The following is a 22,988-nucleotide window of genomic DNA, read 5'->3' on the forward strand; positions in this document are numbered from 1 at the left end:
TTGAAAATGTAAATCAGATCCTTATTACTGTTTTGCTCAAAAACATGTCATTAAACTTAAGAGTAAAACTCCAAACTCCTTATCATGGCTGAATGCCCCATATCAGCTGACTCCTGTATACCTCTCTCTACTCCTTTCCTAACACTGGCCTTCTTATTTTTTCTTAGAAAATACTAACTTTGTTACTATATTAGGGTCTTTATATTTACTCTTACTGCTTTTTAGAATGTTTATGCTCCAGATCTTCTACTGATTCTCCTGTATCATTCAATTTTATAAGATTATGTCATCATGTCATGTCAACATGTCTCATGTTATATCCTCAGAGGTTCTTCTCTAACCATCAAATCTTAAGTAATACACTTATTTTGCTTTTTTTCCCCACTATCTGAGATTATATTCCTTATTACTTTGTTTATTCTCTACTTCTCTCACTAGAATATTAAGTTCTATAAATATAAGTCATGTGTCTATCTTGTTCATTCTTTATCTTCACTGCCTGGAACCGTGTCTAGCACATAACAGGTACTCAGTGAATACAGTAAAACACATAATGACACTACACAGGTTTAAAAAGTCCAATCTCATAAAATAAGCACTTACTGCTGGGTTAAGGAAAGGACCAAGATAAGCTTGGGTAGCTTACTGATAAGAAGCCCCAGGGTACAGGCCCTAACAGTCAATTGCATTATATCTGATTTTATCTTATTGTGGAGAATGTTATTGGGTCTTTGTGTGTATTCTGAATACATGAATAAATAAGTGCATGCATAAACAGAGTATCAGTTTAGCACTCTCACATAACTATTCTATAACACTGTTACTTAACATATAAATTCATCACCTCCCTTCCATCCAAAAGCATGCTACTTTCCCTCTATGTATTTCTTATCCTGGTAATGGTAAAACAACCACTCAGTCATTAAGGCTAGAAATTTTCTAAACTTTTAAGCTCTATCCAGTCAAGTAAATTCAATGTTAATAATATGGCTCAAACCTGTTTCTTTTCATTTTCTATGATATTTCCCTGGCTTACAGCCAGCCTCTTGTATTAATTAATATTCCCTAATCTTATCTATTGATTTTTCTCTTTTTCTAAAATTTTATTTATTTTTATTTCTTATAGGAGAAAGAAAGAATATGAGTGGGGCAAGGCAGAGGAAGGAGGAAAGAGAGAATCCCAAGCAGACTCTGGGCTGAGCCTAGAGGCCAATGTGGGCTGACCCCACAACCCTCAGCCCATGACCCGAGCTGAAACCAAGGGTCAGATGTCCAACTGAGTCACCCAAGCATCCCTTATCTACTTTTTCTAATTCATCTTTAAAAACCATTGTTGCAGTGTTTTCCTAAACCCTGGGTTAGACAACTCTGTGTCTTCAACTTAATCATCCAGATCTTTACTACTTGCATCCTCACATCTTAATTTATCGTGCATATTCTTTGCTATACTTCTTCCATCTTGCAATTTTCTCCTTTCCTTCTTTCCAATTTAGTTTTTCATTCAACCTTCAAAGATAAACTTTAGTATTTCCTTTATAAAGCACTCCTTAATTGCCCTAGTCAGATTTAATTGCTCTTCCCCTTTGACTTTGATGCACATTGATTGTGCCTCTTTCTTCCTTGAATTATAGCTATCAATATGTCTAACTTTGCTGCAATCTTGAAATTATCTTGAAAGACAGGATTGTCTTATTCACTCTTTAATTTTCCCTGATTCTTAGCATAACACCAAGCAATATATATATTAGAAATGTAATATGTGCTTGCTTAAATGAAATTACAATTTAAAATTGGCAATTTTGCTCTATGCCATTAAAGATGATTTTTACTGACGAATTCAGAGAATTTTTGCTACTTTTCCAGTGACCTCCAAAGATGAAACATTGAGTCAAACCTCCAAAGTAGATTCTTATCTTTTAAAATACTTTCAAAACTACACATTGAAGATCTACAATAGCCTCCTCAACTGAACTGCCATTGATCTCAATTTTTCAAAGTTACTAGTTTTCCAGCTTTATTGAGATATAACTGGTGCATAACACTGTGTGAATTTAAAGTGTACAACATATTGATTTGATACACTTATATACTGTGAAACGATTACCACATACTGTGGGTTAATTAACACTCCCATCACCTAACATAATTACCATTTCTCTTCCTCCTCCTCCCCCTTTCTTCTTTCTTCTTCGTCTTCGTCTTCATCTTCGTCTTCTCTTTCTTTCTTCTTCTCCCCTTCCTTTTCTTCCTCCTCCTCCTTTTTTTTTTTTTTTTTTTTTTTTTGGTGAAAACATTAAGATCTCTTAGCAACTTCCAAGTATATAATACAATATTATTAACCATAATCATTATTCTGTCCATTAGCTCCTTATTCATCTTACAATATGAAGTCGGTACCTTTTGACCAACATTTCCCCATTTTCTCCATCCCCAAGACCCTGCAACCATCATTCTACTCTCTGTTTCTATGAGTTTGGCTTCAAGATCCCACATATAAGTGATAAGATACAGTATTTGTCTTTCTCTAATTTTACTTAGCATAATGCCATCAAGGTCCATCCATGTTGTCACAAAAGACAGGATTTTCTTCTTTCTTATGCCTGAATAATATCCCATTATCAGAGTTACTAGGTTGACTCTTCTGATTCTTCATGGTAACTGAGACTGGCTTTAATGCATAGGCTTATAGACATAACGATGATGGTGAAAGTTATCAGAAATGGTAACAATCAAATCCTAATAAATAAAGAAGGATGATTTAATGGCATATCACCTCTCCTACAGTTGAGAATCTTAGTAAGTTACAGTATTTAATCAGTGGATTAAAGTAGTTATTTAATAACTCTGTCCTGATCCCATAAAACTTGTTTAATTCACTGATACTGTTGATATCTTGGAACGGTTATGCTTTAGAGATAATTTTGGTTAGGTTAGTAAAGCTCCTCTGATGCAAGTTATAGATATGGAAACACCTCATAACAGAATTAAAGACAAAAACAAAACAAAACAGAGAGGTTAATAAAGAGTCCAAGAGTTCATCTACAGGTGAAATAGGTGGACAGGTAAAGTGGTAAAGAAGAAAGGAGAAAAGAAGACAGAAATAGTGCAGATGAAGAGATGAAATTCCCTAGGAATGTGTTGAGTGTTAGTTTTTGGTAATTTGAAAAATATTAACAAAACAGTCAAGCACTATGAAAAAGAAAGGAATTGTGCAAAGCAGACACATTGCAGGAAATTTAGAATATTAGAACAGCATGCCAGCTCTAGCATTGCCAAGAAAGCTAGAAAGGCAAGTCTAACAAGTTCTGGAATGCCAGGAATTAAAAAGAGAGAGTAAAAGGACAAAATTTATTATCAGTTTTCTGAGAAGAGTGAAGACAGGGTTAATACAGAGTTTTTTTCCCAGGTAAGGGGCACCAGGCTAGTAACCCTGATTTTACTACCAAATAGATCTAGCAGAGGAGTGATAGTACAGGCTTCAACCCTAGAGACCCACTCTAGGAGTGGCATGATAGCTCTTTAGAGTTAAGGGAATAGTTGATGGGATGCAAATTATGATGGCTTTTTTTGTGTGTGATATAAAAACTATACTGGGACCACCAAATGGGATTTAAATTGAGCCAGTGCTGCTTAGAGTTGTTATTCTAATTTTTTTAACGTGAGATATAAGTTAGAAATGTTCCCTTTGACATGAGGAAAATGAAGAAAAACATATGAAAACATGTAATACAATAAAAATGTTCAATATATATATGTAGGGTTTTCTAGCTTATATGTTATATTCACAAAATTACTCTTAACCATCAAAAAGCTGTGGCCAACTCATCTCAAATAGGTCTGATTTTCCCCTTCAGGAATTTAATTGCTAACTCAGCATATTCAGGTACTCTGCCTTTGCCTCTTGCAACTTTTTTCTCCCGTTAACAAATGCATTTCATTGTGACTGCTTTTATTCCTTCCTAAATAAAATGTTTGTCTACATTACTACTGACTAAATTACAGCTTGCTTTCTTTTGCTAAAGTCTGTTACCATACAATGAGAAGAGGTTTGCCAATTCCAATGATGTATAAAGCATTGTCTTATTTTATATTGTAAAGAATTCTAGGATTTGAGTAGAAGCAATAGAAACAAAATGATAGAACTGAGAGAGATGATTTTATATAACAAATAGCGTTTTAAAAAGCCATGGTATAAATAAAATTCAAGTTGATAATACCTGGCAAAAAAAAGAACACAAGAACAATGATAATCATTTTCACTTGCATTTTTGAGAAAAGATGAAGCCATTTAATATCTTATATTCTTAAGTATCAGATGACTAGTCTGTAAAAAGCTCTTTTAAGAAGTCAGCCTGAATGAGAACCATGCTCTAATTTTATGTTTCTGCCATACCCAAAGAGCTCTTTCCATAGCCAAACAGTATTTGTGTAAGATTAGTGTATTAGTGGTTGGAGAGCAAAATGAATATTTGGCTAATGGCTAGCTAGCACATTCCTTAAATCTGTAACTGAAACTGAAGAGTTATTTTGATACTGGATAGCCAGTGATAAACATATTTACAGCATAATCCACAGTGAAATAATTATTGCAGCATTATTAATGTCCTGCCATAGTACTTTACATTTATGCTCTACAATGGCTTCCATAGCACCATGAACAGAGAGTCACTGAGTAAACAATTTTTTGATGATGGAAATGATCACATGCTTGATTGGCTTTTAGCTTATTTCTTGTACAAGAAAATGAGTCCTTGCATCAGATGCTTCTTCGTCTAGGAACATACATCCCCAGATAGTTACATGGCTGACTCCTTTGCATCATTAGGGTTTCAGCTTAAAAGCTGCTTTCTTTGATCATCAATCTAAGCAGTCTCCCAGTGACTATTTTCATTTTAGTACCTATATTAGTTTGCTAGGGCTGCCATAACAAAATACAAGAGATGTAGTGACTTAAGTAACAGAAACTCCTCTTCTCATAGTTCTAGAGATTGGAAGTCCAACATCAAGCTGCCTGCAAGACTGGGTTTCCTCTCAGGCCCATCTCCTTGGCTTGTAGATGGTCACCCTCCTGCCTTTTCGCAGTTGCTCCTCTGTGCACACAGGGTTATCACATTGTGTCCTAATCTCTTCTTATAGGGGCCCAGTCAGGTTGGATTGGGTCCCACACTAAGGGTCTCATTTTAACTTAATTACCTTTCTAAAGGCCCTGTCTCCATATACAATCACATTTGGAGGTACTGGGGTTAGGGTTTCAACATGTGAATTTTGGTAGGACACAATTTAGCCCATAACAGCCCTTAAAAATACATGAAGTTATACTGTTTCTATATATTTACGAGTTATTTTTTCTCTCTCATTACAACGTAAGCTCTATGACATACCTCAACCGCTCATTTCTGTGTGCTCAGCACTTAGAGCTTGGCACATGGCAGGCACTTAGCATGTATTTGCAGAATGAACAGACATATAAATGAATGATAAAAGCACTTAATTATCAAATCTTTCATATCTACATTATTACAATTTCAATAATTTGACATTCAAGAGTTGTGAAAACATTTAGTTTTTTTTTTTTAATATTAAAGATGTTCTTTTCCACAATACCCAAAACTCTTAATCTATAATGAAAAGATATCTTATGTTTACCTATTATATCTAGGACTCATAAAGCAGTAAATAGGCCCTACTTTCAAGATAGATGGTGTGACAAAGATTTCAATCTGCTCAAAAAGGAATGAGTATCACTGGGAAGGTTGAGACAGAAAAATTATATATATTATTTTCCCCCCTCTAATAGTGATTAACACCTCTGTGGGCCAAGAAAACTAATTCATGACTGTGACAGAGACTACCAGTTGCTTCCTAGTATCTACTTTCCCATTATTCTTTCTTAACAGGATTTCATGTTTTAGGTGAGAACATTGGTCACTCATCTAAATGACTACCTTTCTCAGCCTCATTTGTTACAGACTTTATGGCCATCTGATTTAGTCCTGGCCAGTAAGCTATAAGGGAAAGTGTGCAGTGATACATCAAGAAACTCTCCTTAAAAACAAAACTGGGTTGGGCCTTTTTTTCCTTTATTCTTTCATCTTCTTGCCCGGAAGATGGACGTGAAAGCTGGATTCTAACAGCCACCTTGGACCCTAAGAATGAGGACCACATTCTAGGAGTGGTGAAGTATTGTGCTAGAGGAAAGAAGCCTGAATCCGTTATGACTTCATAGAGCTACTATAGCAGCACTGGACTCTTTTAATCTTGAATTAATGAATACGAGAGAGAAATAAGATTGCTTAAACTACTATCATTTTCTGTTATTTTAACTAGTATAATGATCAGCATGCCTTTCTATACTATTCATTAAAAGACTATCTAATCTGCAAATGGGTAGTGTCTATGATCCCTGCAATTCTTAGCTTGCCTGAGGTTTTTTCTTAAAGCCACTCCTTTAATAACTGTAATACTGAGGCACAGACTTTCCTAAAATTCCCAGATACACCACACTATATAAAACTGTTTAAATTTAGGGTTTGCTTGCTTGTTTATTGTCCTTGAAGGCGCTCTTAAGCACTCCCACGGCATCATAATTTACTCTTCAAGTAGTACTTATCACAGTGTAGTGTAATTGGCAGTTTACATTTCTGCCTGCCTCACTACACTATACATTCTTTGAGGACAGGAGTCTTGTTTACTATTCTATCTCTAGTACTTTGTGCAGATCCTTGCCAAGTATTAAATGCTCATTTAATGACTAGATATGCTTGCTAATATTTTGCCTATCTATTCATCTATTTTCTTCATATATTTACTCCAGGAGAGATGACTTAAAGGCAGGTTTTATTGTCATTCCAGTAGACTGCGTTGAACCTTGTTTATGATACTATAGTGCTATTTATAGTATTCCATACCTTTTATGGAATGTGTAGTGTATTAGCAGTGGTTCCCAAAATGTCATCCTGTACCATCTTCAGCAGCATTATAGTTTTAATGAGACTGCTTAAGAGGCTAGATATAATGATGATGATAAACAATGTTATTATACAGTCATGGGGAGTCAATGTAGCATAGTATTTAAGAACACAAACTTTGAAATGAGAAGCTCTAAGATAAAAATTCCAGTCTAACTACTTACTATCTCTGTGAATTCTATTTTGGAGAACTGTTACCAGGATTAAATGATTTAATAATTAAGTCACAGATAGATCATTATCTTTTAAGAGTGCCAAGTTCTTAACATGGCATATGGCACATAGGAAATGCTCAATAGTTATTAGCCATATTGAGGATAGTTTCCTACTAAGCCTTTGACAAAGAACTCAGTGTCACATTTATTTCGGTTTTCCATCTAGTACAGGCTGCTGTCTTTCTTGTTATTTCCAATTTTTTCTCAGTAGTGTATCCTATGATGTACTGTGGTAAGTGGTAAACTGTGGCAACACCTTAGACTACCAACTTAAGGATGAAAATTAATGACCTATTATAGGGTCACCCTTGTAAAAGAGATCTGTATCGAGCTACGTTGACTTTGCAAAGCAATGTGTTTGTTTTCATGCCTAACTTCTGCTATCAAAAAAACAGGATTATAGAAAAACTTTATATTCCAGATCTTGTATTTTGAACACATACTTATGTATAAACTATAAAGTTTGGGCAGCCCCGGTGGCTCAGAGGTTTAGTGCCGCCTTTGGCTTGGGGTGTGATCCTGGAGACCTGGGATCAAGTCCCACGTCGGGCTCCCTGCATGCATGGAGCCTGTCTCTGCCTCTCTCTCTCTCTGTCTATCATGAATAAATAAAATCTTAAAAAAAAAAACTATAAAGTTCATATTTCTTCCAAAAGGACTTTTTCCTGTATATTAGGCATTCATTTTCACTATGAAAATAAAACCATTCTTAATAAATTAAATCTGCAGAAGAGTTTTCACTTTTTTTATTCCTCAAAGAGCAAGAAAAATAGCTTTCAGTTAAGTGGCATGTTAAATCTCATCGTGAACACTGTATTGAGTGAATATCAGTCATTTAGCACAAATCTGTTTAATGTAACTCTCTCAGTGATACCAAAAATGGGGAAACTAGAAGAAAACTTCTAAATTTAACATGACATGTGTATAAATATCTTGTATTTAATTTGTAATTGCTTTTATGCCTTCAACTTATCCTTCAATGATACCGTAATCCTATATTTTGGGAATCCAATCACTATGATGAAACATCCAAAATTCATTTGCATGACTTTTCACTAAAATTGGTAAATAAATATGAAGCAGGATAACATTTTTTTCCAAATTGCCATCATAATTACATGGGAATTAAATTTGTTAAAAAATGTAGATTGAGCTTTGTTCTAATTGGTTTACATTTAAAGATTCTTTGATCTGTGATAACAGTAATATATATTAACATGTTGCATTTTAAAGTGACACTGCCTTTCATTAATCAAGTGTCTGTATGGTTGATTAATTTGTACAAGGTTTAAATTGCTATGAAAATTTATCATTCATAGCCATGATCTCCATTTACATATATGTTAATTATGGTAAATGTAATCTTTTTCTGAATCCTCTGGGCTGCATACTAAAAAGACAAAGTGATCAGAGTGACTACTTTTTCTATTACAAAGTGAACTCTTCCTGTTAGTACAGTCTGCTGTGGTTGTCAAAGCTAGACTAAAAACATTACAATATTTTCTGCTAAAGGCAAGTCCAAATTCTAAAGATGATATTTCCTTTTCAAGTGGTTTCTTTATTCAGTAGCTATAGCATTTACACACAGAATTACTATGTTTATTTACCATAGTATTTAATACTATCTGCATGCTGCTGGATTTTTCTTTTGCTTCAAAGCATGCTCTTGTATTAACTCTATTATTAATAAGAACAAGATAAGTGTTTAATATATCTGTAAAGCAGAATGAGTTGAAGTTAGAAAATTCTGTAATATAGTTAAAATTAATTAACTTAGAAATAGAGTGCTCGCTTCGGCAGCACATATACTAAAATTGTTAGAAATAGAAACCTTTGAGGTTATAACATTTTAAAACTACTTGCAAAGATTCTGTACAAAAAGGGTAATATATGAAAGTCACCATAAGACTCTCTCTAGAGGAAGATTAGATCTTTTGTTTTTGCAGATAAACACATGGCACTTGAGAAAACTGAATTGTTGATAGTTTTTGTCATTTGCTAGCTAAGCATCTAAACAGCCAAGATAAATGTAAATTTTACCATCAATGACACCAAGTTTCTACCAGATGTTTCTTGCTATGGGTTGATCCCAAAATATTGGGTGAAGCTGGAGACACAGCATAGGTCTAGCCGTGCACAGCCTCATCGTTAGTCTTTTCCTTAGGAATGTTTTCTGTAAGTTCTCCCAAAAATCCACAGCACACTTACCAACAATTATCTTATTATTATTTTTCAAGAAATGCTTTCCATTTGTTTCCTAGTAATGACCTTCTCTCTTTTGAAAATTCTAATACGTTAAAAGTGAAAATGATAGTGACTAAAGTTTTAGAGTGAATGTGATAGGCTTTGGTAGGCAAATGTTGGCAAATTTAATTATTTCTATTAAATGTCTATAATTTCATGCTTAAATTGTTAGCATTTACATAATATATTCACTTCAAGAGAAGCCTCATTTCTTAGTCACAACTTAATACAATTAAAATATCCATCTTGGAAACCTTTGCAAGCATAGCACCTCTGACTACCTGACGAGGCTATTTTTAAAGACACTTATTTGGTAATTTTCTTATAGTCAGCCTAATCACAGGAGAAACAAACTAATATGGCACCTGTTCTGATAGATGGATGTTATACCTTTCATCTCCTGATCTCGGACCTTGTAAGACATTTTTCAAAGAAGCATCACTTCCCTCACCACAGAAATGCATCCACCTCTAAGCTGGAAATAGCAAAAGCGTAGGGCAGAAGATGAGGAATATATTATCCAACTAAAATTACAGAGAAATTTTAAGTAGGCAAATATAATTGCCCAATTTGGAAATTAGCCAGGACACAGGGTTTAACATCATCTTTACTCTTTTGAAAAGTGCCATGGGATTTTTAATAACTGCTGGTGGTCAAGACCTTGGTTTTACCCTCATCCATTAGACGACACCTCCAGCAGTGCAGTGCCCCCTCATACCATGCTGGGGCATCAGTTCAGTACTGACTCAGTGAAAATTGTGCCACCTACTGAATCATCCGCAGCTCATCTTAGAGTGCCCTGGCTTTTAGGTTTTCTCTGGAGAGCTGTTATGAAAGATGGGACCAGGCTCGATGATGCTTAATTTATGAGATTTCAAGGTTTTCGATGGCTAAGATCTCAGACCTGAGTTTTATTTTCAATTTTAACCAACAGTTTTCAGAATTTTTTCATGGTTCAGATCTACAATGATGATCTTGATGATTAAACTCTGCAATATACACATTTCTCCTTGGAAAGAAGGGAATAAAAACAATAAAGACTCATATGTACATGAACACATACTTACATACATTGATACCTTCAATGGAAAAGCAGATTCCCTCATTTGTAACATATTTGGTTATTTTAAAATGGAAAAAGGGCCACCCTTTCTATCAAAAAAATTCATGTAAGCCATATTCCACAAGGAGCTTATTTTTCTTTATAGATTTTAAGAACCTAGGAACAAATACCTTAAAAAGTAAATGCAAACCTAGGAGGGAGTGGACTTCAGTGGCCAAATAAAGTGATTTTTTGTAAAAAGAAAACCTTTATCCTGGCTTTCCAAATAAAACCTTGCCATCTACAAAAGAATCTCAATACCGCTTGACTGTTCCAAAAATAACTGAAAGAGAATCAAGTTTTTTAGACAAAATTCCAGTATGTTCAGAGATAAATGGTAAAACACTGATGTTTCTGGGGCTCTCTGATTCATTTTACCAATTTTCTTCATCCATGTTAATGTGTAGTACATTGTATATACATATGTGTGTGTGTGTGTGTGTATATATACATATATACATATATATTTTTAAGGGCTTTTAAAAATATATATATTTTACGGGCTCAGAAACTTTGGTCTTTGAAATGATTTTCAGAAATCCTTTTCTGGCTGGTAAAAGTATCAGTATGTTGGAATTGAGAAACTGTTTCTGAAAGTGTTTCTTGAGGTGTTACTTCTGGAAATAACATTGAGTAAATCCTGTTGCTGGTGTGTGAGAAAAAGATAGTTGGAAACGGTCATAAAGAATAAACTGATGCAATAGAGCTGAGGCTGCAAAATAGATTCCAACATATTCCTGTGTTTTCTCACACTCTTGCTGGTACCAAGGATTCTGAAGTTAACATACACACACACACACACACACACACACACACATCACCCCCATACACAACTCTCATACATAGTCTTCTATTTTCCTTTTCCAATCTCATCAGGTTCAACTTTCTCTATCACCTATTTTTACTTTTAAGAACTGTCTATAATGGGCAATTCTTGTTGAATACGAAGTCTTTCTCAGTTCAAACAACCTATTTCCCAGAATTCTGTCAATATTGTTCTGCTCTGACTTGACCATTTCTTGCTACTAAATTAACAGCTCAAATATTGGAGGGTTGGTGATCAGGGAAAGAGAAACTATTCTGGGCAAACTTAAGTCTGCCCTGGTGAATTGCTACTGCTGTGATATAGTTAATATGCCTCCCTAAGTGCTTGGTTTGCTACCAGATGGAAAAATGAAACACTATTTTTTTCATTATTATTGGGAAAAGCACAGATGATAGGTATTTTTCCTATGTTAAGAATGAAAACCTAAAAAAAAAAAAAAAAAAAAAGAATGAAAACCTAAGACAGAAAAACTCTCTGATTAGGTCAAATAGCTCCTAAGTAATTGATGAAAAGATTTAGGTAATTAATGTTTATTACTGTGATGACCAGAACATCCCACAAAGTTGAGTTAGAAATAGGAATTGCCTTTTAATTTCCAATTGGATAAAACAATGCATAGATTGTGATTTTTTCCCATTTAAGTACTATTTTTTTCAGTATTTTTACACATTTTTTTCACAAATAACATACTGTTCTGAATTCCATCACAGTCTCCTTTCCAATGTCATTTTCCTTTCCTTGAAATGCCATTCTCTAAACCATTGTTTCCTTCCCTAACATTCTTTTCATTACTCTAATTCCCAACTCCCAAGTATACTTCCTAAAGAAAATAATTTTGGCTAAATGTAATCCCCCAAAAAGAAAGAATATAGACGAAAAAAGTAATCATCCTTAGAATGAATCAGTTCAGTTGTAATCTGTCAATATGTCAGCTACAAACACCAGGGTCTATTTCTAACAACAATTATTGATTATCTATATAATAAAGAACAAATTTGTCCCTTTAATCTTTTATTATAAGTAAGGCAACTACTAAATATAAGAAATAAAAATTTATATATACATAAAAGACCATTCTGGATGTGATTTTGCTACATTTCTACTATTATTGTTTTTTTAAAATATTTTTTATTTATTCATGAGAGACACAGAAAGAGACAGAAACATAGGCAGAGGGAGAGGCAGGCTCCCTGCGAGGAGCCCGATGTGGGACTCGATCCCGGTTCCCAGGATCACACCCTGAGCCAAAGGCAGACCCTCAACCACTGAGCCACCCAGGCATCCCTCTCCTATTATTAACTGAAATTTGCATGTTTCTCTAATGCATTTTTCTATTAAACTATTAATTCCTTGTCAATGCACTTCACACAAATGATTGTAACATTATGGTTGACTTTGATAGTCATTATCTCAGCCTCTTTCTCTGAGATTATGAAAATGAACCTACATTATAGAGAAAAGGATGAAGGAAGGATATATGACATCCTATACCCAACCTAAAGCAAATACTTTCCTCAGTAAAACTCTTATAGTCCTAGAACCAGGTCATCAAAATTTTTGATGAATTCCTAATCATAAAATTTGACGGATTAAATACAGCCTTCCTGTTAAATGTTGAATAGATGCATTAGTCCTTAAAGCTGTATTAAAGGCATCATGAGTGATTTGTTTTTAAAATGAACATATAAAAACCATGAAATATGAAATTAGTAAACTCCCATATATAGTGGGTTGAATGGTGGTCCCCCAAAAGACATGTCTACATAAAATTCCTAGAAACTGTATATGGTACCTTATTTGGAAAAAAGTCCTTACGGATATAATTAAGTTAAGGATCTTGAGAAAAGGGGATCATCCTGGATTAGCTAGTCCCTAAATCCAAGGACAAATGTCCTTTAAAAAGACACACAGAAGAGAAACACATGACAGAAGAGGAGGAGGCAAAAAGTAAAAGTAGAGATTAGAATGGTGTGGCTATAAACTAAGGAATGCCAAGGATTGTAGGCAGTCACACAAGTTAGGTGAAAGGCAAGAATGAATTCTCTCCCAGAGGTAGAGTGGAGCATCATGACATCTTGGTTTCAGGTTTCTACCCCCTAGAACTCTGAAAGAATACATTTCTGTTGTTTTAGTCACCCAATTTGTGGCAATTTATCATGGCAGCCTCAGAAAATAAATAATCTGTGTAATATGTATTGAGATACACATTTTGTGATAATGGTTAAAGGAAAAATAAGTCAAATAATGAAAGTATCCAACAGATGAATGACAGTATGAAGTTTGTTTCATCCACTTAATACAATGTTACCAGAATCCAGTGGACTAAGTGATCTAAATCTTCCAACTAGAGGTAACATCCCACCATAAAAGCTAATAATTTACCTCTACTTTCCTCAAACTACAGGAGTAAACCATACAAAAAACTTTATAAGCTTCAACCACAATCATCCCAAAGGCCTTGGGGTGGAAAAGAGATGACATGCTCCAAGAACTGAAAGCAAACAATAGAAACCAAAAAACTCACATGTCTGGAATAATAAGGCGTGAAGAAAATGGAGTGTCTAGAAAAGAGGCCTAGGAGACAGGAAAAAAACCAAACCGCAGGTCTAAGTTGCTGAAGAGATAACAGTAGCAGATACTGAATCAATGAAGCTGTAAGCTATGATGAGACACAGTTCCAATTTTGTTGATTTTTGTATTCTCAAACCTGGAACAAAGTTGACACATTATATAGTCTGAGTGGGCAAAGTAATTTTAAGATTATGAAATAAGATTTCATTGTGTTTTGTTGACAACAATCTATTTTTTAGCACATTCAAAAGCCTACCTGGCGCTGGTTCTTTTCGCTACCTGTAAGTAACTTAAGATGTTTTGCTATTATATTCTGGCAAGTAGTAGCAAATGCTCAATAATGTTGAAAGAACAAAATGGAATATTGGGTGTTCTTTTGGTAGTCACTAGAAGGGGATCAGGGACCAGGTGGGGGTCTGAACTAACTTGGGCTCTTTCATATGCGACTGTTACAGTTAGTACTGGTCCTGGTGACATGGCCTGCAATAGCATGCCAACTTGTCTTGCTCCTTATAAGTGTATTTTTGCCATAAGGGTAGATTTTTCTTGGGGATCCCTGGGTGGCTCAGCGGTTTCGCGCCTGCCTTTGGCCCAGGGCGCAATCCTGGAGTCCCGGGATCGAGTCCCGCGTCGGGCTCCCTGCATGGAGCCTGCTTCTCCCTCCGCCTGTGTCTCTGCCTCTCTCTCTATATGTATATCTATCATAATAAATAAAAATAAATATTTAAAAAAAAAAAAAAGGGTAGATTTTTCTTGACCTGCTCTTCTTACCAGGACTCACATGTATACCAAGCTTAGGATATCTGCTGCCTCGATCTGTAGTTATGAACTAAAATTTCTTATAATTGACAAATTCATTATAATTACTCCCTCTTGGCATTATCTAGGCAATACTTTTGTTATTCTAATTCTAGCATATTCTATAAAAACATTTATACCTCAATGCAAATATTTTATTTACACCTTCACTTACTAAAACTGCCTTTCAATTTGTTAGATTAAATGTTTTATAATAATGCTATTACGTAGAGAAGATCAGAATTTCTAGAGCAAGACAGGAATTTCTCCTTTTCCTGGGGAAAGGAAATCGGTTCCTTATAATTACGAAGTTAGAGAATTCACCTAAAGAATTGCTATATTTGAAATTCAGCAGTATTTAGATTAAAAATGTCTTCACATTTTGTAAAAGTTGTTGGGGGTCAATTCAGTTGCAAACTGATTCAGGGTTTTTTTTTTTTTCAATTCAGGTTTTTTTTTTAATTTTTATTTATTTTTTTTTTATTTTTGATAGTCACACAGAGAGAGAGAGATTGGCAGAGACATAGGCAGAGGGAGAAGCAGGCTCCATGCACCGGGAGCCCGACGTGGGATTCGATCCCGGGTCTCCAGGATCGCGCCCTGGGCCAAAGGCAGGCGCTAAACTGCTGTGCCACCCAGGGATCCCCTTAATTCAGGTTTTTATGTCATAGTCTCCTGAGTGTAAAAGTCTAAAAAATAAATTATTATATGCATATATATATAAAAATAAATTAGTATATGCATATATATATATATATGCCATAGGAAGGCTATATGAAATATGCATAGACAAAGGTATGCTTAAAGTAATATTTAAATTACTACACAGAATTTCTGTTCCTCAACATTACAGCATGAAACAAGCCTTCCCCAAACCCCAGAAAATCCTACCCTTTTGGAGACAAAAATACTAGAATGAAAAGTTTCCATACAAGAGTATCAGGTATTTATTTCTGTATATCTTGAGAGTTATATTCAAGCTTATGCTCAAGCTTTATGATAACAATAGTGTAAGCTCTAGGGTGGAACAAAAGAAGGGAAAAAATCCCAGAAGTTCCCAGAGGTGGTTAGGAAAAAAAAGGAAAGATAAGAGAAATGAGGGAATCAAAGAAAAAAAAAAAAAAGAAGGAAGATTCAAGGATGGGTAAATCTCCTCTTTACTTAGCTTTTCAAAAGGTTTGTGATAACCAGCTTTTGTATAAATGGATTTGATGGCTCTGGGCTGAAGGTGACTGACAGCTGAATCTAGGCCCCCTCGAGAGTGTCACCCTGGGGACTGCCATTGTTGCAGGCTGTCTCTTCGGACTGACCCAGAAGAATCACCATCTCAGGGGAACTCTAACAACAGCCACCCCCGAGCAGCCTGGGAGCTAGAAGTAAGCAACTTAGTCTCCCTCTTGAGCAGTAATTACAACGGGAAGGCAAACGAGGCGAGCTCCTGAGTCCAGCTTGAGCCATTCTCCAGTCCCCACTTGAAAAAAAAAACAAAACACAAACACACACACACACACACACACAGAAATTATCAAGTACTCAATATCCATATATTTTTCCTAAGCAAAAGAATTTTAACCACCCTCCCCCCGCCCCCGCCGATCTTCTGTTCTTTGGAAAGATAAACAGACCTCTAGGTCCACCTCCGGAAGTGCTTAACGAAAGAGGATAGAGCAGGTAAATGTTTCAAAGTTTCAGAACCTTTTTTTTTTTTCCCCCCAGTAAAGCTAGTGTGTTTACTCCGGGACGACTTCAGCTGAGTCGTGACTAGTCAGCTCAACTATGGGCGCGCGGTTTCCACATCCTAGAAAACCGAGCCCTCCACGGCGGCGAACTGCCCCAAAGGCAATTCAATTCAAGGAGGGGTCTCGCCCCGCCCACCGCCCGGGCCCCGCCCACCCTGGGCCCTGGGCCCCGCCCATTGCAGCACCCCCCGGTCCCCAGACCCCATTCCCCAGCCTCAGGCCACGCCCACCGCCCCCAGGCCCCGCCCACTACCCTGCCCAAGCCACGCCCACCTGCCACAGCCACGCCACTGAACCCGAGGCCCCGCCCACCGCACCCCCGCCCCCCGTTCCCAGACCCCGCCCACCTCCGCCCCTGGGCCCAGGCCCCACCCACCATCCCCTGGGCTCAGACCCCGCCTCCGACCCCGCCCACCTCCGCCCCGCCCCGCCCAGGCCCCGCCCACCGCGCTGACGCCTGCCCCACTGCGGCCGCCTGCGAGGTAAGCACACGCTTCTCGGCCTCTAAACTTCCAAACAGGCCCCTCCACACAGCCCCTGGGGTGCTGAAGGAGATACCGTAATCAGACTCGTTATCAGAAAAATTTTTTTAAAAAGCTCATGAACGCTCCAAGGCCTCACCCACAGTTAATCCAACTTTAATGGCCTTATCTTACCCGCTCCGGCCTTCCTCCGAGTCCAGCCTCCATCGTTTCCGGGGGAGGGCGGGACTTCCTGTCTGGGGAGGAGCCAATTGGGAACGGGTTCTGCTGCCTGTGGACCCGATTGGCTGAATGCTTTTCAAAGTCCCAGGTAAGAACAGTCCCTCCTGAACATACACCTTAGTCTGTGTCAATGAAAATCAACAAGTTTCCAGTTGTCTCTCTGACTCTACATAATGAAGAGAATGATCATAAAGCACATAGCAGAGCTTTCCTTGCCCGACTCGTTTGGTTCTCTCTGATTCTTTGTGTGTTTGTGTTTAAACTTTCCTTTCCGTTTTTTTTCCTTGCTCATATATCCTCATTTCTATATCAGATTACTCTAGAGAGTAAGCTTTATGAGGCCAGGGATTTACCACGATTCCTGACATAAGAAGAGATCAATATGTAGTTGCTAAATCTTGATTCTTGCTTTGAAATCGGTTGTTTAAAATTTCTTCTCATTTTTTCCTATTGATTTTTCCTATTCCTATTGATTTTACTATTTTTTGGTTTTGTTGTGTTATTTTTTTTCTTACTTTAAACAAGTTATTGTTAGATTGTTCTGGGATTTATTTTTAATTTTTAATTTTTTGAATTTTTTTGGCGGGGGGGATTTTTTTTTTTTTTTTTAAGAAAACTTTACCCCCAGGGGATCCCTGGGAAGCTCAGCAGTTTGGCACCTGCCTTTGGCCCGGAGCACGATCCTGGAGTCCCGGGATCGAGTTCCGGGTCGGGCTCCTGGCGTGGAGCCTGCTTCTCCCTCTGCCTATGTCTCTGCCTCTCTGTCTATCATGAATGAATAAATAAATAAATCTTTAAGAAAAAAAAAAAAAAAGAAAAGAAAACTCTACCCCCAACATGGCTCTGGAACTCAGCACCTGGAGAGCAGAAATGCTCTATTGACCGAGCCAGCCAGATGCCCCTGTCTTGGGCTACATTACCCTCTATGGTTATATGTGATTATTTGCAGAAATGCTTTTTTCTTTTAGACTTGTAACAGAAGAAATTGAGGCAAAGTAGTAAAGAAAGATTCTTGAACTTGGGCCTAGAATCTTGATTTGGTCATGTTCAAGCCTGGCAGATTATCTAACATCTCTGAACTTCAGTGGACTCATCTATAATCATTTTCTAACAAGGTGGTTTATGAGGGTTTAATGAGACAACATGTATAAAAGTCCCTGGCTTACAGAAAATATTCAGTAAACAATGCCTTGGGCGACAGAAAACATTTCTGATAGTGAAACAATTTCAAGGAAACAAAGAAGCTTAAGAACCTAACTAGAAAGCAAAAATTCTCTGCTCTAATTTCAGCAGTAGCAGTGATTGGGATGTGAGTCCAGGAACATTATGTAACTACTTTGTCTATTATCATCATTTGTAAATGGGATAATAAAGTTTACCTACCTTGCAAAGGTCCTGTACACTGTCAAAAACAAGACGAACAGGCCCCAAGTGGTGTCCCTTATATCACTAAATGGAGACAATTACAGTTTTGGCTCTCCTAGAAATGGAATCTTAAACTACTCAATCAGGAATGACCTGATCAGAGGCCTCTGGGTGGTTCAGTTGATTGAGTGTCTGCCTTGAACTCAGGTCATGATCCAGAGTCCTGGGCCCAGCATTGGGCTTCCTGCTCACTGGAGAGCCTACTTCTTCGGCTCCCTTTGCACCACCACCCACATGCTTGTTCTCTATCTCAAATAAATACATTAAAAAAAAAAAAAAGAAGGAAAGAAAAAAAGAAAGAAAAAAGGAATGTCCTAATCAGGACTAGTTAGGTGATCTGCCTGTTAGACCACTGGCATCCATTAAAGGAAAGTAACTTTGCAATAACCAACGAGCTTTTCTGCCCCAATATAACTTCCTTATTCCTGCTCTACTCTGCCTATAAAAGTCTTTGATTTTATACAGCTCCTCAGAGCTCCTTTGTATCTGCTAGATTGGATGCTGCCTGATTCAAATTGATTTTTGCTCAAATAAGCTCTTAAAAATTTTAATATGCCCCTGTTTATCTTTTAATAGTGTATTAGATAAATAGTGTAAAGCAATGTTGTGATAAAGAATATTGCATAAGTCAACTTTTATATTCTATTTTGTGTGATAAATGCTGTTTTAGACAATAGAATGAGTTGGTATGCAAAACATTATTGTGTTAATTATACATAGGACTGTGTTTAATCATTAGGTTAATTTTCCCTGAACATTCTGTAATCTTTATATTAGAGTTACTATTAACTAACACAGCTTGACAAATGCTTCTATTCCTCTATTTGTGTGTGGTGCTATTTTCAGTGAAAAGAAATTATTAGAAATACACTGGTTAATAGGAATGGTATTCAGGAGCTTTTAATGTAGCTTTAGATAGATCAGACCTGCTTGTGAATGTCTCTCTGAAGTCTGAAAATAATGACCACGTTCAGTTCTTGGTCTAGCAAAAAATATCTGGGCCAGGCAACCCCAAGAAGGTTGCAGATTCCAACACAGTAGGAGACTGACCTATTCCTCAAAAAGATCATACTGCTGTCGAAGTCCTGTTCCCTCACCAAACATATAACTGAGCTGCAGATAAAAGTTGAGGTATTGGTGGTAGAGGTTGAGGAACGAAGAAGAATTTGTGGAAAAGGGAAGATGGTCTAGTAACAACTGCCTAATGAGGAAAACAGTACAGTGATTAGATCAAATGTAATATAGATTAGTCCCAAAAATTGTTAACACAGTTTTAGCTGTTATGTTTTTTTTTTTTTTTTTTGCTTCTGTGACCCTAGAAAGCTATTCACCCTGTTGCATTTTTCTATTTATCTGAAATAGGAGCACAATAGGCATACTCTTCAATTGAAATAAATTTTGAAACCTCAAATAATAATTCTCATGTGTATGATATATGGAGAAATAAAATTTTTGATACCTCTCACTTTCTATTTACAATATGCCCACTAAAAAAAAAAAAAAAAAAACAAAAAAAAAAAAAAAAAAAAACAATATGCCCACTAAAGGGGTGGTTAACTGGGTTGAGCAATGGAAGGAGGAGAGTTTAAGCAGAATCACTGTCATCTTAGGACATACCTTTCCTGAAAGCTTACTCCCCTCCTATTTTTTCTGTCATATTCATTCTCCTGTTTGCTTTCTTGTCTCTATTTGGGGGACAATGTTAACGGAAGACTCCCTAGTGAATCTCATCTTCCTTCACTGAGGTGCTTGCCAGAGTGAGGTTTTAGAAGAGAATTCTTGGGGAAAATTCAGAATGAGTAAAGAGGGCACTTTATGTGTGTGTATGTGTGTTCTTCTACATTTATAATTCTATTTAGCTTCAATAACAATCCTGTGAGGTATAAAAAGAGATATTATCCCACTATGCATATAAAGAAATTGAGAGGCTTGGAGAGGGTCACATACTTGTAAGTGAGGCAAGTTAAGTTCATATTCCAAATAGAGCCAGAATGGCTTAGATACAAGGCCTTTTGACATGGAATATAAGACATTAATGTCAGACTTAACCTGCATGACATACACACACACAGAGACACGCTATATATATATATATATATATATATATATATATATATATATATATATATATGAAAAATCTAATGTGGTGGTTTTCATAAAGTTTCAAGAGAAGTCCAGGATGATCTGGAGGGGTCTTAAGAGCCAGCCTATAAGCAGATCTGTGATTCCTACTCTTATCTATTTCATAAGCTATTGATGAAACATGATTTTACTTCATGGGTTTTAAGGATCAGCAGCTATAGGATAGATAATTTATATTCTTTGATCATGATAGTCAACTGCAATGTGTTTACCACAATGTAGAAAGCATTGAAAACATCAAAGGAATGGAAAGATGTTACTGTGAGATGAACCCAGTGACCATACTTTAATATTTTTCAAAGTTTTTGATCTCAAGATTTGTTTATACTCTTAAAAATTATTGATTAGTTTACTTAGAAACCCCCCCCCCCCCGCAAGAATATGCAAGCACACATTCCATTAGCTACCAGTGTGATGATGCCATCACATGTCATGTCCACTTCTGGAAAGTCCACTGAACACTTATGAGACCATCACTGCGGGGGGGCGGGGGGAGTCTTAGTATTATGATGAATATAAGCCTGACGCCATGAGGCCTCTGAAGGAATCGTAGGGACTCCCAGGGAAACTGAGATCATACTTTAAGAACCACTGACCTATGATTTTGAAGGAAACATAAAGGTACTGAGTTACACACTAAGTCAGGTGTGTATTTTCTCCATATCTGCTTAAAGATCAAAGGACATTGGAATGAATGAAATTTATTTTAAGGAAATGTCATAAAATGTTTTCAGTAATATCTTCACTCTTTAAACCTGTGTTTTAAGATCTTTAAAAAGTTATGTTGGGCTTCTTTGAAGCATGGCAACCACTTTTCTTCCCATGAAGCAAAAATCAAACACAAATTTCAGTTAAAATGAAATTTGGACCTCTCAGCCATTGACAAAATGTTTTAGCTTGATTACTTTGGGGGGGGGGGTGTATTCTGAAAAATTAGTCCTTGTCAGTGAATAAAGGGACATTTCAGAAAGTTCGAGGTCTAGGGCATCATCACAGGGAGGTGCACTTCCTTTAACAGAATGGCTGCATGTTCGGTCATCTTGAGCAAAGCATTGTAGTACTAGATTTCTTTAAACAACTCATTGCAGTCCTTACTTAACATTTCAATAATACATTTGAATTGGGCACAATTGGCTCCTTTTGTCTTAATTTTTTTTAAGTTATCTTCCCATTTATGCGGAACCAAGACAAAAGCTTGTCAGTCCCCAAATGCACTTTCTCTGCTTCACTTGGAGAACTGGTACAGCCTGAATGGTCTTTAGTCCCTCCCAACAGCTGCTCTGTGTTTTTACATCTCTCAAGAGGGGTTAATTCTTTACAGCTGTATCCTGCCTTCCAAGAATCTCACATGTGCAAATTATTAATCTTTTTCTATTGCTACAGTAACTCCCCAGGCCGTAAACACCCCCTACCTCAAACTGGCCCTTTGCCAAGATAAACTTTGGTATTCTTTCCCTGAAAAGATAATTTGGTCTCCTTCGGTTTACATTGTTATTTAGAACAATTGTTAAGATATAGAAACTTACACACAATTATTTAGAAATAGAAACTTCAGGTTTTGTTGTATAGTTTGAATCTGAGTTTTACATTCCATTTACTTAAAAAATCAGGCTGCTTATACTTTTCACAAGTATACATTTCAATATTTTTAAATTTTGGCATTATGCTAGTTATATCAAATCAGATTTTCTTAAATTAAAAAAAATAGCATGCAGCCTTCCCTTTAGTGTACGCAAATTACGTTTTTTCAAATGTGATGTGCATGCATTTCCACTTGCCATGTATATCATGTATGTTTTGGTTTATAAATGTATCAACGTTTATTTGTAAGGGAGAAAACAAAATATTATGGTAAGGCAATTTATATGAATACACAAATATGTTGGCTAATCACAGCCCAACGTGTCAATTTTAACATCAAATATGCATTATTGTAGATATTTGTCTCCTTCAAGACTCATTGTAAGATGACCACAACTTGGTCATTTCTCTCTGCCTCCGTGATCTACACTTTGGTTTCTTCCCCCGTCCCTTAGCTACCCTTATGACACCTCCAGCCTTCCAAATAAATGATTTATTTTAAAAGTTAGATATGTCATCATAAAGCATTAAGAAATTCTAGGAATTGCATTTCTCTGTGATTACATGCCTCTAGTGGCGTTCTGAGGCACAAGGCAGAGGGACCCGTGATTTTTACCACCTGACAAGTGCAATAATCCCCCAGAACTGCAAGGCCTGAAGCATCTTATTGCTG

At 36.5% G+C, this 22,988-nt stretch overlaps 2 long non-coding RNA genes across 10 annotated transcripts in view; one reads left to right on the forward strand and one right to left on the reverse strand.

Moving 5' to 3' along the window:
- LOC144304838 (uncharacterized) overlaps nt 1–17,171 on the reverse strand; it is a 41,769-nt gene extending 24,598 nt beyond the window's left edge. For 2 of the 7 annotated variants that reach the window (XR_013371825.1, XR_013371824.1), the window contains exons 1-4: nt 17,120–17,168; nt 13,880–14,062; nt 6,909–7,005; nt 2,151–2,257 (exon numbers count right to left, since the gene is read on the reverse strand). This is a non-coding gene — a long non-coding RNA (uncharacterized LOC144304838). Of the gene's footprint in view, nt 1–2,150; nt 2,258–6,908; nt 7,006–13,879; nt 14,063–17,119 lie in introns of all 7 variants that reach the window. The other 5 variants (XR_013371823.1, XR_013371827.1, XR_013371822.1 and 2 more) reach the window with 5 other exon arrangements.
- Nucleotides 16,900–22,988, forward strand: part of LOC144304840 (uncharacterized) — a 261,780-nt gene continuing 255,691 nt past the window's right edge. For all 3 annotated transcript variants that reach the window (XR_013371829.1, XR_013371828.1, XR_013371830.1), the window contains exon 1: nt 16,900–16,945. This is a non-coding gene — a long non-coding RNA (uncharacterized LOC144304840). The remainder of the gene's footprint in view (nt 16,946–22,988) is intronic.

Source organism: Canis aureus, chromosome 34 (genome assembly GCF_053574225.1).
Source record: "Canis aureus isolate CA01 chromosome 34, VMU_Caureus_v.1.0, whole genome shotgun sequence".
In the NCBI taxonomy this organism is placed as follows: domain Eukaryota; kingdom Metazoa; phylum Chordata; class Mammalia; order Carnivora; family Canidae; genus Canis; species Canis aureus.